Raw genomic sequence first — 18403 nt, 5'->3', positions numbered from 1 at the left:
CAGAACCTATCAGGGGAGGGCTCTCACATCACCTGCTGGCATTGGCCACTCAGATGCACCCATAGTGCCCCACAACCCTGGAATCCAAAAGGTTTCTTAGAAGTGACTTAGAAGTGACCTGGTGCAGTAAAATGGCTGCACCATTCACGCAGGCTGCAATGGCAGTCCTGAAGTCCTGCTGAAGCCTTTGCATGGGCTCCCTATGGGTGACAAAAGTAATGCTGCAGCCCATAGTTTTATTGGGTATAAACATTGCAATCAAATTGTAGGTCTAAGTGCAATAAAAAAAGTAATAAATAACCGATTAGAGTGTCATGTGATGCCATGAAAAATACTATGACTATTTGAGCGATGGGACGATTAACAGCTTTGATTGCCACTGCCAACACATTGCACTGTAGAATGCTGGGAGCCAGCACTTGCAGAATTCTGCCAAGTTTCATGTCGCATCCAATTCATGGTCATTTCTTCACAAGAAAACTTCATCCTTTAAGTGACGACATGCAAGCTCTCATGATTTCATCCACCAAGAGGATATTGCTGGCAATCACAGTGCAGGAGTGCAACAGCTGCTTTTTAACACTATAATTGTCCCATACACCAGCATCCGCAGCAAGCATTGGTGCACCAGTGTATAAATCCACACCAATTAGTTGGCTAGATTCCATATATTCGGTCTGAATTTTAACCAGGTCTCTTGAGGATCATACCCAGAGTTCTGGGCTAGAACCTTAGGAATGATTAGCAGAGCATCCGCAAAAGCTTGTACTCCAAGCTGGGTGCGTCCTTTAACATTAGGCTTGTGCTTAACAAGGGCATTTGCTATTGCCACTTCCACAGCACCAGCACCTGCAACTACGCAACCGTCTTCAATAACATTTTTCACAGCACGTAATCCATCTCGGATTGCATCCTTGATCTGAGCAAGCGTGTGCTTGTTTGGCCCTGATCAACAGAGTTACAGAACAAGGGTTGTCACAATTCTCAATGAAAGTTAATTTCTCCTCACCCATTGTGTATTCATTAACAAGACCTGCATGTCCTAGGTTCTCAGGAGTAAGGTCATCTACTGAGTTCATTGCGGTACCACCGCAAGCAAGAGTTAACCTCTCCATATTCCGTCTTTTTGCTCTGCGAAGAGCTACAATTCCTTCTTTTGCAAGAGCATCCAAAGAAAAGGGATCTATAACCTTTTGGTTGATGACGACAAATCCTTTGTCTGAATCTCCACAGACCTTTCTTTTCAGCTCTACAATTTTTTGTACTCTTGCTTCAATGAATTTTCTTTCCGCTTTAACCAGCTTTTCACGTTCTTCCGCACTCTTGTAGAAGAATCCAGAGTTCACCTCAGTTTTCTCATACTCCAAGGAAACGTTGCAGGTGAGAATGAAAGCATCCTCAACTCTTTTCTTCATATCAGAATGCCGAGCGCCATGATCCAATACCAGGAACCTGATCAAAGTTGTATCGGTTTCATTTCCATAATTTCAACCATAAACGGATCGATTGGTTCATCTGGCTTTCTGATGGCCAAAATAGAGTCTACAACAGCCTCTGTTAAGATATCAGCCAATTCAGGATGGACTTTTGTACGCAAGGATGTTCTTGCAACATTAATGAGCGTTTCTCGATCCATTTTTTTGGCCACCTTGATTTGTTCTAGAACCTCAAGGGCCTTTTCTTTTGCAGCTTCAAATCCTTCAGTCACTACTCTGGGGTGCAAGCCCTCAGAAATATAGATGTCAGCCTGTTTAAGCAGCTCGCCAATAATCAACACGTTTGAAGTTGTGCCATCTCCTGTAATGTCATCCTGCGCTGTTGCAACTTTTGCTATTAACGATGCAGTTGGGTGTTGAATTTTCATTTCATGAAGTAACACATTGCCGTCTTTGGTAAGTTTAATGTCTCCAGCCCCGGAAAGAAGCATCTTCATGGTCCCTTTCGGGCCCAGGTTGGTCCGCAGAACGTCCTGCAGCCCATGAGCCGCGCTGATGTTCACGGCCAGAGCCGCCTGTGCGCGAGCCACCTCGGCCTTCAGATTGAGAGCTTTCACAGCAGACATGGCTGAATTAGGGTTTTCTGGGCTGGTCGCTTGGAGCGGAGTAATGTGTGGCCTCCAGCACACCACCTCGAAAGCAAAAGGAGCAGCCCATAGGAATCCTCTGGAACCCCAATTCCCTGGGTACCTAGGTTCCATGTACTAGGGACTTACAATGGGTGACCAGTATGCAAATTTAGAGTGAAATACTGGGTTACCAGTATGTAGTTAAAAATTTGAGAACAGAGAGAGCATAAGCACTTGGTGTACTGGTTAGCAGGACTCCAGTGACACAGTCGAGCATACTGACAAAAACAGTGAAACATACTGAGAAGTAAGCCACCAACTATAATCACTGGGGTCCTGGCTAGCAGGATCCCAGTGACACAGTAAAACACACTGACAAACAGTTCAAAAATAGGGGTAACCATGCTAGAAATAGATTACTTTCTCACTTTCACTATAGAGAATGTTGGCCTGAACGTGTTTGGACAGAAGCACCCCCGCTTGCTTCTTCAGGAGCAAGGATAAATATGGCAGGGCTGCCCCACACTTCTGATCCCTGCTGGAAAAAGACAAAAAAAGGACTGCCCTGCTGGACCCTTGGCCTGCACCTGTACACTGCACTCAGAAGGACTGCACAATCTGCACACTTTGAAGTTCACCAAGAAAAGGACTTTGCCCTACTTCTACAATTCCAAGAAGGGACTCCCTGTAAGCTACAGGTAGAAAGGAACTGACCAGCGTCTCCTGCATCAAGTTCTGCATAAATAGCCCAGCTGACTAGTGACCAGTGGCTATTTAAGAATTTGGGCCATGTGAATTCTGTGACTTTGAAGTCCTACCCCACAAGGAGCAACTCAGAGCTTCTGGAACCTTGGGGAGAGCTGTGGACATCTAAAGGACCTTAAAGGTACTTCAGGAAGAAGATCCAGAAGTTTGGAAACGTTTGGCACAACTTTGGAAAAAAGCTCCACAAGTGGACAGATCTGGCATCAATCAATCAACCAATCAATCATTTTTTAAGCGCGGTACTCACCCGATAGGGTCTCAAGGCTCGGGGGGTTGCTACTGATCGAACTGAAGGTCAGGAGGTCCTGGGTCAGACGTAGGTTGACGGGGAGGGAGTTATACGTTTTGCCGGCATGGTGGGAGAAGGATCTGCCTCCGGTAGTGGTACAGTTGATGCAGGGAACAGTGGCGAGGGAGAGGTTGGTGGAGCGGAGCTGGCGGGTGGGACGTGGAAGTTGAGATGCTCGTTGAGGTAGGCAGGGCCGGTGTCATGGAGAGCCTTGTGAGCGTGGATCAGGAGTTTGAAGATGATCCTTTTGTTGACGGGGAGCCAGTGAAGGTCTCTGAGGTGGGCTGAGATGTGTTCCTGGCGAGGGAGGTTGAGGATGAGGCGTGCTGAGGCGTTCTGAATGCGCTGAAGTTTCCTCTGGAGCTTGGCCGTTGTTCCCGCGTAGAGTGCATTGCCGTAGTCCAGTCTACTGATAACGAGGGCGTGGGTGACTGTTCTTCTGGTTTCAATGGGGATCCATCCGAAGTTCTTGCGAAGCATGCAGAGGGTGTTGAAACATGAGGATGAGATGGCGTTGATTTGCTGGGTCATAGAGAGCGATGAGTTAAGTGTGAAGCCGAGGTTGCGTGCGTGGGTGGTGGGAGTTGGAGCGGCTCCTAGGGTGGCATGCCACCAGGCGTCGTCCCATACTGATTTTTTGGAGCCGAGGAGGACAATCTCGGTCTTATCCAAGTTCAGTTTGAGGCGGCTTGCCTCCATCCAGTTGGCGATGGCGTGAAGTCCGCTGTGGAGGTTGGTCTTGGCAGTAGCGGGGTTCTTCGTGAGTGACAGTGACATCAATAGTCAAGCCAACCAACATCGACCACGGCCCAGATATTAAGAGTGGTGCTTTTTATTTCTAGGTGCCAGAAAACATTTAGGCCCTCATTACAACCCTGGCGGTCAGTGTTAAAGCGCCGGTAAAAAAAATGGGGTCACGACCACAGCGGAAACCGTCAACATAGACAGCCACTTTCACACTCCGACCGCCAGAGCGGTACCAACAAACACTGTGACGGTCACCGCCAACAAACAGGTGGAAGACAATGTACCGCCCACTGTATTATGACAGGCCAATCCACCAGCTTTTCCGGGGCGGTACCAACTACATCAAAAGCACGGCGGAAGCAGTACACTGAAAGGGAGCCACTCACCTTTTGACACTCAACAAAGAAGCAGGACGTCATGGAGCCCGAGCTGCAGGTCCTGCCCAAGATGGTTTACCTCCTCATCTACCAGGAACACCAAAGACGGCGGTGACGACAATGGTGAGTACTGCACCTAGCACAAAGGGGAGGGGGGAGGTAAAAGAGAGTGACACACAACACGCAACACCCCCTCACCCTCACCCACAAAACCATACACAACAACACATCCAACAACATTACAGATACACCCCGTAACCCCCTGGAAGAACGCAAGGACAAATGGAATTGAGTTTAATCAGTGATATTTTGGGACATGCAGATATAGCAAACGAGTATAAAAAAATTAGTATATACAAATATTTACATTATGTACAGAAGGCCGTACACTGTCCCTTGTAAATGTCCATGGAGCAGAGGGCCCAAAAACCATGGGTGAAGCCTACACTTGACTCCTGCCTCAAAACAGAGAGAACACTGCAGGGGCATCAGGTTGAAAACACACAGGCACCTCAGGGGGAAGGGGAGGGGAGGCACCACAGTCGGAAGATGGTACTATGCCACTGCTCCTGTAGGGGGCAACATTCCCAAAGCGATGTCCTGGGGAGCTGCAAAGCCACAGTCTCTCAAGTGGGTGGTTTGCCCACAGCGATGTCCTGGGGAGCTGCAAAGCCACAGTCTGTCAAGTGAGTGGTTTGCCCACTGCTTGGTCCTGGGGAGTGCAAAGCCACAGTCTCTCAAGTGGGTGGTTTGCCTACTGCTTGGTCCTGGGGAATGCAAAGCCACAGACTCTCAAGTGGGTGGTTTGCCCACTGCTTGGTCCTGGGGAGTGCAAAGCCACAGTCTCTCTAGTGGGTGGTTTGCCCACTGCTTGGTCCTGGGGAGTGTAAGGCTACAGTCTCTCAAGTGGATGCATCTCTCCACTGGTTCTGGAGGAGGCTTTGTGCCCAGTGTGCTTCATCCTGCCAAGGATTGGGTGAGTGGATGGCTTTCTCCACTGGTTCTGGGGGGGCTTTGTGCCCAGTGTGCTTCATTCTGCCAAGGATTGGGTGACTGGATGCATCTCTCCACTGGTTCTGGAGGGGGCATGGTGCTCAGTGATGCTGCACCTGGGGTGTGACAGTTCCCATTCCCTCACCTGGGTGTCTGAGGCACGAGAGTTTCAGGGAACAGTTAGCATGATTCTACATGGAGGCAGAGCCAACTCCACCCTGCGGCGACTTAGGCTGCAAACTGCTGGTAGGGCCAGTGCTGGTGGTGGTGCCTCATGTGGTGTGTGCAGGGTCCAGGACATCTCCTGCAGCCTCGGATGGCAGCCCACTGGGGATGCTGCTGACGTCCGATGTAGTGGCACTGGCTGGGCATGTGGCGGTGCAAATGGCGGTGCAGGTGGCACTGGCTGCAGCAGTGTCTGCGGCAGAGATGCTGCTGGTGCTGCCCGTGGTGCAGGTGTCTGTAGTAGTGGAGGGAGACACCAGGCCATCTCCAGCAGCCTCCGACGGCTGCACACTGGGGATGATGCTGGTGACTGTAGTTGTGGCAGCAGCGGTGCAGGGGATGGTGCAGATGGCAGGGCAGGTGGTGGTGCAGGTGGCGGTGCAGGTAGCGGTCGTTTTGGAGGTGCTTACCGTGGTAAAGTTTGCTGGCCTGTCAGGAGAAATGGTGGTCACCAGTCCCTCACCAGGAGGCTCCATGCCCTGAGGTGATTTTCCCTTGCTTCTGTGTCCCTTCCCCACCTTGGTAGTCACTGCTGGGACCTTGGCACTGTCCTGTTTGGTTTTGGATGAGGCCTTGCTGGGTGGGTGGTGCGTCTTTGCCATGCTGCATGCCGGCCCCTTCTTTACCTTGGCAGGTGGCAGAATCGGGTGGTCCTTAGCTTTGGTAGGTGGCACACTGGCAGCCCTGACGGGTGCCCCCTTCGATCCTCTCAGACTTGCAGGGACCACAGCGGAAGTTGATTTGGTGGCTGAGTTGCTGGCCTGGGATCTAGACATCCTGGCCCTAGGGGAAGGATGGGAGGAAGGTGTAGGGAAGAGGTCAATGATAGCCAGGAAAAGTTTCTTTGACACACTGGGACGGGAAGATGGAGGGGGTGTGGGAGTGGAGGAAGAGGTAGTGGTTGTAGGAGGTCTACATCTGCTGAGTTTGGGTGAAGGTGCATGGGCTAGAGGCTGTTGTGATGTGGATGGCTGTTGAGCGGGTAAGTGCTTGCGTTTGTGTACTTTGGGAGGAGGGCTAACAGACACACTGGGAGAGGACACAGGGGACGTGTGCATGATTGTGGGGGTGGTGATTGCTCATGAGGGGTGTGGTGTTATGGGTGTGCTGGTGTTATGGGCGTGCTGGTGATGGAGGCAGTGGCTGATGATGTAGTGCATGCAGGTGTGAGTGGAGATGACACTGAGAGGGAGGTGGACGAAGAGGAGGAGGGGGACACAGTGGAGGAAGTGGATGTTGGTATGTGTGCATGGGTATTGTGCTTGTGTGAGTGCCTGTGTGAAGATGTGTGGTGCTTATGTTTTCTTGAGCCACTTCTGTGTGTTGATGTGTGTGCATGCTAGTCTGAAGGTGTGCATGCGATAGGCTGAGTTAGAGGGGATTGGGTCTGGGTAGTGGAAGTTGGAGGAGGGAGATTGGACACAGGGACAATGGCCGCCATCAGTGCTGAGGCCAGAGTCTGAAAAGCTCTCTTTTGGACCGCCACGCCAGAATGAATGTCCTCCAGGTATGCATTTGTTTGTTGCAAATGCCTCTCGACACCCAGGATGGCATTCAGAATGGTTGACTGCCCAACAGTGAGCGATCTCAGGAGGTCAATAGCCTCCTCACTGAGGGCCACAGGGCTGACTGGGGCAGGGCCTGAGGTGCCTGGGGCAAAGGCGATGCCCACCCTCAAGGGCGAGCGGGCACGGGAAACACGCTCAGGGGCTGCTGGGAGGGCAGTGCTGGTAGGGGAGGTGGCGGCTGTACCTGTTGTGGTGGGCACAGAGGTGTCTGCCACCGCCAGGGAGCTTCCATCAGAGGAGGAGTTGCTGTCACTGGTATCCCCTCCTGTCCCCGTCGTGGAGCTCCCTTCGCCCTCCGTCCCACTGGTGCTTTCACCCTCAGTGGATTCACCCTCATGGGCCATGTGGAATGCAGCTCCCTCCATCGCCGGTGCCTCTGCTCCTCCGCCAGATGATGCTAATGCACACAAGGACAGGGTGACAAAACAAGAAAGGGGGGGGATAGACAGAGGATACTCATGGTCAATGCCAGCAACACCACTACAGTTGGCATACACAACACACACTGAGCTTCCCTATGCACTAGGCCATGCCCAACCACTCACTAAAGTAGTCACCAGCCCATGGGGGACAATGCCTAACACCAGCACCTGCACGCCTGACACCCACACGACCCTGCCCAGTAGTAGTTGGCCACTTGTACCTTTGGGGTAGGGGGGCTTCAGAGCCTGCAGACAAGGAACCTACCCTAGCATGATCTCCCTGGCCTAGGGACACCCACAGCCCACATCCCCCACCCAGCTAGTTCCTAAAGAGGGCAAAGTCAGCTTTCTGAAACGGTACTCACCCCTTCGTGGCTGCTGTGATGCCCTTAAGCGCCCTCCAACTCCGGATAGGCCACCACCAGAATGCGGAACATCAGGGGGGTCATGGTGTGACGGGCACCCCTTCCACGTGGGGAGGCCAGCCCCAGCTGGGCCTCCGCCGTCTTCTTGCGTCAGTGGGTGCTCTGCCTGTGATAGACCACCGGGGTCTGCACCTCCTTGGCGATGGCACGGCAAATACCATTCTTCTGGTGGGTGCTGACCTAGAGGGAAAAGACAGTGGAAAATGTATTTACTCATCCGTCCGGATCATCATACTCATTGCCCACCTGTTTTCACCCATGCCCTGACGCACATACACTGACCACCTCTCTTGAAACATTCAGGCCAGGACACCTCAGTCCCCCACCTACATGTGGCTTACATACACAGCACTCCCTACATTCATGGCCCACACATCATGCTCACAATGTACTCACCTGTTTGTCTGGATGACCGTAGAGTAACATGTACTGGGGGAGGACCCCATCCACCAGTTTCTCCAGCTCCTCCGCAGTGAAGGCAGGGGCCCTTTCCCCAGACAATCTAGCCATTGACGCTTCCAGACTCAGGTCACAGCAGCACTTGCAGTGTAAGTCCTCTCCTGTTGAGTGAATTGCTAGAAAGTGGCAATGACGTCCGCTGCTGTGCTTACCGTCACCGCTGGCATACATCGCCATTGGCTCCTGGAAGCCAGAGGGCCCAATGATAACCAGTGCAGAGTTGCGCGTCGGTCTTCGCCCACCTACCGCGACGCTGCACAATGACAGTGCAGTTACCTCATTTTCTCTTGTCCCTCCCCACAGGTCAGGCAGATGCCATTTTAGGGGGGCACATGGCATGGCACCTAACTGCGTCACAGCACATATACTGACTAAAGTTCACACACACTGCTTCTATCACATTAATGCAAACACAGTTGTGCTATCTCTGTGGGAAATGACCCTCTGTTCACCATTCTCTTCCATCGGCTACAACCGCTGAGGCAGATGATGAGATGGCAGCATCCTCCGGTATACAGACCCCTGGTGGACCTGTCGACAATGGAGGACAGACATATTATAATCACATACAGATTTGATTGTGCCACAATCCAAGAACTGTGTGTCCAATTGGAGCCAGACCTGATGTCAGCTATCCGCCACCCCCACCGGAATACCCCTTCTGGTCCAGGTCCTGTCAGTCCTTCATTTCCTGGCAAGTGGCTCCTTTCAAACTACAGTGGCCATGGCATCAGGAATGTCTCAGCCAATGTTCTCTAACGTGTTGACCAGAGTGTTGTCTGCCCTGCTGGAACACATGCTCAGCTACATCGTGTTCCCCCAGGTGGAGGATTTGGCCAGAGTGAAAGCTGACTTCTATGCCCTGGGACATATCCCCAACATCATTGGTGCCATTGATGGTACACATGTGGCTTTTGTCCACCCCGCAGAAATGAACAGGGCTACAGGAATAGAAAAAGCTATCATTCGATGAATGAGGAAATGGCGTGTTTGGTGGACCAGTACATTTCTCATGTGAATGCCAAATATCCTGGCCCTGTGAATGACGCATATATCTTGAGAAATAGCAGCACCCCTTATGTGATGGCCCAACTCCAGAGACACTGGGTGTGGCTAATAGGTGAGGCCAAGGTCCCCCCACAGTATATGTAGGTGTCTGGGTATGGGGTTGTCCCTAAGGGTTAGTGTGTGTCTCACTGTTGTCTCTCGATATTTACAGGTGACTTTGGTTACTCCAACCTGTCATGGCTACTGACCCCAGTGAGGAATCCCAGGACAAGGGCAGAGGAATGTTACAATGAGGCACATGGGTGAACAAGGAGGATAATTGAGAAGACCTTCAGCCTCCTGAAGGCCAGGTTCCGGTGCCTCCATCTGACAGGTGCATCCCTGTACTACTCACCGAAGAAGGTGTGCCAGATCATCGTGGCATGCTGTATGTTGCACAACCTGGCATTGAGACGCCAGGTGCCTTTCCTGCTGGAGGATGAGCCTGGTGATGGTCTTGTGGCAGCGGTGGAGCCTATGGACAGTGAAGAATAGGAGGCAGATGAAGAAGATGTGGACAACAGAACAAACATTATCCAGCAGTACTTCCAGCGACACACAGGTAAGAGACTGTAACTCCTCTTCACATTTCAGTATATTTTAGGACATTGTACATGGCATCCTCTTACTATCTGTGTATGGCCACTGAGTGTTCCCTTTGGGTTTCCTTTTTTCAGATCTGTGTACCCCATTCTAGCGTCTGCTATGTGTACTACTGCCCACCAACTGTCATACATTGCTATGATTAGATGAACATGGACGTTGCAATGCTTTGAGAATGTTTTAAGAATACATCTTTTGAATCATTACACTGACTCCAGTATGGTTTATATTGCAATGGTGTTTATTTGTTGTGCTAAATAGTATGGGGGCAAGGGACTGGGGTGATGTTGGAGGACGGTCCATGGTAGGTCCAGTCTCTTGGTATCACAGGTGCATTGTCCAATGGGGCAAAGGAAGGGGAGTAATGGCAGTTCAAGGTGGACAGGGGAACAGAGTGGGACAGAAAGGTGACAATCAGGAGAGTCCTATTTCCTGGCTGGGGTCTTGGCAATGTTCTCTGCCTTCTGCCTGGATCGCAGGGACCGTTTGCGGGGTGGTTCTCTTTCTTCAGGGGGTGGGGTGCTGGTGGCCTGTTGGTCCTGTGGCGGGCCTCCTGTCCATTAGCGACGGCGGAGGTGGAAGGCTGTTCCTCGGTTTGGCTATTGTCAGGTGCCCTTTGTTGTGCCACTGCCTCCCTCATGGTCTTGCCCATGTCAGCCAGCACCCCTGTTCTGGTGACCAGGATGGTGTAGATGTTTTTTAGGTCATCCCTGATCCCCAGGTACTGTCCCTCCTGCAGCTGCTGGGTCTCCTGCAACTTGGCCAGTACTGTGCCCATGGTCTCCTGGGAATGGTGGTATGCTCCCAATATGTTTGATAGTGCCTCATAGAGGGTCGGTTCCCTTGGCCTATCCTCCCCCTGTCGCACAGCAGTCCTCCCAGCTCCCATGTTGTCCTGTGCCTCTGTCCCCTGAACTGTGTGCCCACTGCCACTGACCCCAGGTCCCTGCTCGACCTGGGTTTGTGGGGTTGCCTGGGGTCCCTGAAGTGGTGGACACACTGCTGATTGACGTGTCCTGGGGACAGTGGCATGGATCTGCTGGGTGGATGCTGTGGTGGTGTTTCCTGAGGGAGGAGGCTCTGTGGTGGGTTGGGACTGTGGCAGGGGAACCGACTGGCCAGAGGTCCCAGATGGGCCAGGTTGGTCATCGTGATCCAGTTGTGCAGAGCTGCTGTCATCACCGTGGGCCTCTTCTGTGGGGGGACTGGATGTAGCTGTCACCTCCTCTCTGGTGACATTGGGTAGGGGTCCTGTTGGGATGCAAATGAATTGTTATTGTACCTGTGTGTGCCATCTTGTGTGATGGGTGTGTTTACCTTATATAATAGTGGTTTCCCTGTCGCATTGGCCTTGTGTGATTGCTGATTCTGTAGGCTGGGTGAGTCTCTCTTCTGGGCATGCTGGGGTGATGGGTGTCCATGCATTGGTGTTGCATGCAGGGCTTGGTATTGGGATGTGTGGGTTGTGATGGTGGGTAGATGTGAGGTGATGGAGTGATGGGAGTGAGGGTGGGGATATGTGATGGCATGCAGGTAGGGTTGGGGATAAAGTATTAATGATTTGATTTGCCAGCCCTCCTGCTACTCCTGCGAGGCCCTCAGGATGCATGATCGCCAATACGTGCTCCTCCCATGTTGTTAGATGTGGGGGAAGAGGTGGAGGTCCACCACCAGTCCTCTGTACTGCTACCTGGTGTCTTGATATCACGGAACGCACCTTCGTCTGTAGTTCGTTCCACCTCTTCCTGATGTCATCCCGTGTTCTTGGATGCTGTCCCACTGCATTGACCCTGTCGACAATTCTCCCCCAAAGCTCCATCTTCCTAGCAATGGAGGTCTGCTGCAACTGTGATCCGAATAGCTGTGGCTCTACCCAGATGATTTCCTCCACCATGACCCTGAGCTCCTCCTCAGAAAACCTTGGGTGTCTTTGAGGTGCCATAATGTGGTGCGGGTGATGTGTGAGGTGATGCTTGTTGTGCTGTGTGATGTGTTGTGTTGGTGTGTTCTTTGAGGTGCGTGGATGTTGTATGAGTGATGGTGTTGTGTGCCCGTGGATGCTGGTGTTCTGTTTCCTATTCTCTCTCTCTCGCTGCTTCTTCCAAAATATTTGTTTGAAGGCGTTGTGGGTAATGAGGGTGGGTGTTTTATAGTGGCGTGAGTGTGTTGTGTGTATGTGTATCAGGTGTGTGTATTTTGAATTGTCCAATGTGGTGTCGTTTTGTAAATGTCTGTGTATTTTGAGCGCAGCGGTGTGTACCGCCAATGGATTACTGCGGTTGAATGACCGCCACGTTGATTCATGGGACGTTATACTGTGGGCGTATTCCTGTTGGCGTAACGGTGTGGGTTTTGGTACCACCAGTTTATCACTGACCTTTGGTGTGGCAGACTTGTGTGGGTGTCTGTATTTTGGCGGTATTCTCTGTGTGGGTCATAATACCCGTGGCGGATTACCGCCACAGGCACGATATCTTGGTGGCTGTCGGCACGGCGGTAAGCGGGATTTACCACCAGGGTTGTAATGAGGGCCATAATCTTTAAAAGTTCTTATCTCCGGTTTCCTACATTGGATTTTTGTCATTTTGGTGTCATTTAAAAGATAAGAATATAATCTACTGTTATAACTTGGTATTGGATTTTTATTGTGTTTTGTGATTTACTTATTAACTGTTTTGTTGTTATTAAGTACTTTACACACCTGTTTCCTAAGTTAAGCCTAACTGCTTGTGGCCAAGCTACCAAGGGTTAAGCAAGGATTAATTTATTGAGACCTTGACTTGACCTAGTGGGGGTTTGTGGCCTATTGCAAAGTATGGTTATCTACCTGCCATTACCTGCCATTACCCGTAATCCACTTTCCAACACTTGTTATTGAGTGCAGCCTTGAAGACCGTGGCAGTAGGGAAGATGTCTGCAGTAAAGGTGACACCACTCCTTTTAGAGGAGCAGCTATGGCCAACTGGGGGTGAGCAAAGGGGAGGGTGGAGATGGAAAGGTTGGTGGCAGATGACAATGCTGGTGGAACTGTAGCAGAAGGGTCCCCCACCACTATGGACTGGTCATTTGTAGAGGCCTCCAAAGATGATGTTGATCCGCTTGTGGCCTCTGCACCAGTCCCCTTACTCTCTGTGCACTGTGACCCTTGTTGTCAGTGGTGTCTGCACAAGGTCCACAGTGCCCAGCTTCTTCACCTCGTAAGTGACCGTTGCCAACTTCATTTGCCCAGCTGATGCTATAAAGACAGATGCAACAGTTTCAGGGTATCTGTGTCAATTGATTTTAACATGAACTCTGCTCAAAAACAATTGACAAGTCTACGTATTACACCAGCTCCAAGGCACTCAAACTAAACTTGCCTTCTAAATCATGGTTGTCCCATGCATGTATGGAAGAATTCCAAAACTATGTGCTCACAGTTTATATGCTACCTCCCATATCATGTATATATTTTGGCTTTTATCCACCTTGTTTTCTCTACATGAAAACTGCATTTGACTGCATTGATATTTACATGGGTCTGGATACATTCCTACAACAGTTTAGTACAGAGCAAAACAATTCCACTTTTCCAAAAGAGACATGTTTTAGGCCTAATATTTGCTTGTCAAGATAGGAAACTTGAACATCTATGTAATGTAACCTCCCATCTGCCATTTTCCTGTTAAATATCTAACCACCATTGAGTTTACATTTAGACAAAACTAAAGACACTTAAATGTTGTTTGGGGTACATGTATCTTGGTCACACCTGTGTGCTTCAATCAATATATTCTGGAATTAAATTTCAGGTTGGTTGACACAGACTGGCTCACAAGCACATTTGGGAAGGATTGAAGTTTCATGACAATCTGCTACTGTCTACATGAACTGACTTGAATTTCATTATTAAAACATATTAGTAACATATTTCAGTTAAGGAATGATGCCATTGAACACTTATTTCCAGTTTTTGGTGCAGATACACATGATCATAATTTCATTGTACCAACTTACCAATGTAAAGTCTGAAACAGCAACTGTCTCAAGTGCTTAATATGCCATGTCACCACTAATAGGGACCACATTACCTACTCACTCCTGTGATGGAGCATAACTCCTGACCTGATCCACTAATGAGGCATGTTTATCTACCTCACACCATGGAGACTATACAGGTACCACTTTTGTCCCATGTATACATGGAGGGCTGCCATATGTCAGTGAGGGCATGGATGTGTGTGATTTATGATCAAGTGTGTGTTGTGAAGGGGCATGCCTGTATGGCTGATTTAGAGCCTTTGTCATTTAGACTGGCAGCACAATAAATATATTTCCCCATGTATGACACCATGACATGTTGAAAAGTTAAAGAAACTCCAATTCTATTTGACAGAACAGTATCAGACAACTCCATAACTTCAAAGTTTGTTCTTTGACTTTGGATTACTCACATTTCGACCGGGGCTGTATGATTCTACCTAAACTAGTCGTAGAGTGCCTACTAGCCACTGAAAGTAAGGGGTTTGTATTTTGACCTGGAATTGTGAGTAATATGCACTGAAAACTCAGCTAATTCTTACTGGTGATTTTTCATTTCAATGGATACACATTTCTTACATACTCAAAAAACACCCTGTTCCCAGCTATATCATTAAGTTCACAACCCTCCAATCACACCACTACACTCATGAACATAGGGGGACCAAATAGCCTGTGGACAAAGAGTGAATAAGTCAGTTTGGCAAACATTTCCCACTCAAACATATACCTCTTCCTCTGGGTTCCTATATAGCTGGCTGTAATGGGACAGGACCACCCTGGTGAGAAGCTCCAGCTCCTTACGGGAGAAGGCAGGGGCCCTGTCACCTGCTTTGCCCAGCATCCTGGCTCCCAGAGGTTGGTAAAAGCAGAAAAAACAGTAGGAGGTCTTATTGGCTGCAGTGTTAGGAGGCAAGTGAGCTTTTTTCAATGTGCCATTTCCAAGTATATAGTGGAGGCGATCCATGACAGAGACGGGTTAAGCCATCGGCTTTTGTGCGTAGCTGACACTCATTGGCAGGGCCCATCATTGAGTGTTCTACCTACTACAATATTGACTTCCACTAGTGGCCGTCGGATACCCGATATCCTGATAGCAAGGTCAGGCACCTGCCAGATTATGGTGTGAAGCTGTGTATTTTTCAATTATTTGTGTGTCACCAGCACTCAAAATGGAGGCTAGGGTATATATCAAATGTCAGATAAGAACAACACTGTTTTTTGGCAAGAAATGACATATTAAAAGTGACCCAAGACTCTGGTTAACATTGATAGTACCGCGAGGGAAGTAATACCTCCTTTGACGGTATTTTGAAAAAACAAATGTGTGCAAATAATTCATTTCAAATGTAATATTTGCCCATATTATTAAAAACGACATGCAAAAAAGTTATTTTTCAAGTATAAAAAAGTAATGCAAAACATATCTGACACAATGAGGTACCTAATGTTATCAAAAAATTAGATGTGTGTTGTTTAGCTAAGTATGGTGTGACCATTTAAGCTGTCATTCTCTTTTCCATATATGCAGACATTCGAACTCAGGCATGGGTAGAAGACAACGCCTTACATCTTCAGGTCATTTCCAGACCTTGCCACTATGGAGGAACGCAATGTTGTTAAGACTTTTCAGTAAAATAGGTACATTATCCTGGATTTGTGTCATCAGCTGGAGCCTGGTCTTCTGCCTCAAAGTAGGAATACAACAGCAATAACACCAATGGTGAAACTCATGGCAATACTTCACACTTTTGGCCACAGGATCTTTCCAACATACTGTGGCAGTATCTAGAGGCATGTCCCAAACAACTTTGAGTGTGGTGCTAAAAAATGCTGAGACACCTCCACAGCTACATTCAGTTTCCATGATGACATGATTTGGCCACTGTTAAGGGAGTTTTTTAATGCTTTGGGTGGCATACACATGTGGTTGGAGTGATTGATGGCAGCCAAATTGCTTTGGTGCCACGACACGCAAGGGAACAGGACTACCACGTCAGAAGAACTTCCATTCCATCAATGTGCAAGTTGTCTGCTTAGCAGATCTGTACTTCTCAAGTGTCTGTGCCCGCTTATCTGGATCAACACATGATTCCTTTGTACTACAAAACTGCACCATACCCCTCCAAATGTCACAATGTAGATCTGACTTGTTGGTAAGTGCAATATGACTTGATGATTGTTTGCTTTTATCCTAGATTAGGAAGGTACGATGTCTTGATATGATGTTAATTTGTTGATAAATTGCTTCCATATAGGAGACTCAGCTTATCCTAACAGACCATGGCCCATATTTATACATTTTAGCACCACCTTTGCCTCATTTTTTTATCAAAAGTGGCATAAACTTAAAAAATACAATTGTATTTTGTAGGTTTGCGGCACTTTGGTGTTAAAAAGTGGCACAAATGCGGTGCTAAAAAATTATTATTTTAGGCCCATATTTGTTGGCACCACTGAAAAATCCAACAATACCAGGGGAAGCCTGCTTTAATGAGGCCCATGGAAGAACACAGAGGACAGTGGAGCAGGCTTTTGGGATAATGAAGGCTAGATTCAGGTGCCTGTACGAGATCGGTACAACTGGAAGCAGTGTTGGGGTGGTCTAAACAGCAGCCGTGACTGGGGGCACAAGATGGGTATTGTATTCCTTTGAACTCAAGAAGTGGAGGCATCCATCAGCTGAGTTGGTGGATCTGGGGTGGGAGGTGTAGGTGTGGGCAGAGAGAGACTTACTGGAGCAGTCTGCCCAGACAGACCAGATGGACAAGGCTGCTCCACATCATCCGGACTTTCAGGAGTGGAATCTTCCCTCAATGCTATATCCTAGTCTGGAGTGGAAGTGTCTTGATTAGCACACAGTGGTACACTGGCCCTGGGTTTTGAGCCTGAAAGAAAGGCAAACAATAGAAATTAAAATTTGGCTTGTATCTCAAATGTGTCTTTAGCTACAAAGGCAACCAAAAAATGAAAAGTCAGAGTGATAGGATGATTAGGCTTTTGTATGATGATCAATTTTCTTACACAAGCAGGCTGTTTTACACAGATGCAAACTCCAGTGATGGTGTTGTAGAGATGTCCTGAAACGCAAAATGTTATTTCTGAAGTGTATATTACATGCACAAGACATTCAAACTAACACAGTAGTGGGTAGATTAAAGTACTTGACCATTCCAAGGCCTAGCAGGCTAAAAACGATTAGCCAAGCTGTAGTTCAACTTAACAGAAAAACTGGCATTGATCATCACATGGAGAGTGCAAAAGGAATTGTATGCGGATGCTACTTCTATTCAGCATAAAGGAAGGTAAAGCAACATTACATTGCACTATTATGTTGCAGATACAAAAACAGGGCTTCATGGTGTAGTCATCTATTACAATTATTATCATTAATATTATACGTAATTTGTTGAGCCTATGGCTACCAGCAAGGTTTCCCAGTGCAGGCATGAAAGTAAGGATTACAGCGCTCCAAGCAGCTCAAAAGTAATCAATGAGAACCTGATGATTAGGAAAAGATAGGTTTTTACGAGTTTTCAGAATGTCAAGAGAGACTCACATCCTCTGAATGTAACAGGCAGATCATTCCAAAGTGTTGGCCCCAAGTAGGAAAAGGCCTGGCCACCTTGGCAAATTTTACTGATTCTAGGGATTGCAGCCAGATTCTGGTGGCTCAACCTCAATGGGAAACTAGGGAAATAACAGGGGACCAATGAGCTCAAACAGGTAGGTCCGGTGTTATGTAGGAATTTATGCATATAGCTTGATGACTTAAATAGCACACTCTGCTAAATGGGCAGCCAATGTAGAGATCTTAACATGTTGGCAGAGCTGGTGAACTTAAAGGGACAAAGCGAGAGGCGTGCAGCAGCGTTATGTACAATTTGGAGGTGTTTAAGTGATTATTTTGCCACACCCAAATATAAGACATTCCCATAGTCCAGCCTGGACATCACCAGTACTTAAACCACTGTCCTTTGGTCTGCAATTGTGAGGCAGTGAAGAATCTTCTTGGGCCATTTCAGTATTCCAAAGCAGGTGGCAGTTACCTTGGTAATCTGTTGCTTCATTGTGTGTTACTTGTCCAGCAAAACTCCCAGTTTTCTTACAGCCGACACAGGATTTGGAAGGTTGGCAATAGAATTAGGCTATAGATGTGTGTGCCAGGGTATGGAAGGATTTCCCACAAACAGAACCTCTGGCTTGTCCCTATTTACCTTCAGGGAATTAGCTCCCATCTAAGCTGACACCTGAGCAAGACCAGAGGGTAAGGCTGTAAGATTCTAAATGTTCTTAGATGACAAAAATACCACGATTTGTGTATTATCTGCATATGAGAATAGAGTAAGGTCCCAGTTCTCTACAATGTCTTTCAAAGGCATTGAAAAGAAATGGAAT

General features: G+C 48.5%; 1 non-coding gene and 1 pseudogene across 1 annotated transcript; both read right to left on the bottom strand.

Annotated features, from left to right (window-relative positions):
* Positions 1-425: 425 nt before the first annotated feature.
* Positions 426-2126, bottom strand: LOC138245946 (T-complex protein 1 subunit zeta pseudogene; annotated as a pseudogene).
* A 14238-nt stretch (positions 2127-16364) lies between these two features.
* LOC138247509 (small nucleolar RNA SNORA16B/SNORA16A family) lies at positions 16365-16510 on the bottom strand. Its single transcript, XR_011194541.1, has one exon. It is a non-coding gene; the product is annotated as a small nucleolar RNA SNORA16B/SNORA16A family (small nucleolar RNA).
* Positions 16511-18403: the final 1893 nt, after the last annotated feature.

This window comes from Pleurodeles waltl, chromosome 7, assembly GCF_031143425.1.
Source record: "Pleurodeles waltl isolate 20211129_DDA chromosome 7, aPleWal1.hap1.20221129, whole genome shotgun sequence".
Classification (NCBI taxonomy): domain Eukaryota; kingdom Metazoa; phylum Chordata; class Amphibia; order Caudata; family Salamandridae; genus Pleurodeles; species Pleurodeles waltl.
Note: the sequence above shows the minus strand (reverse complement) of the source record. Positions and strands in the feature narration are given on the sequence as shown.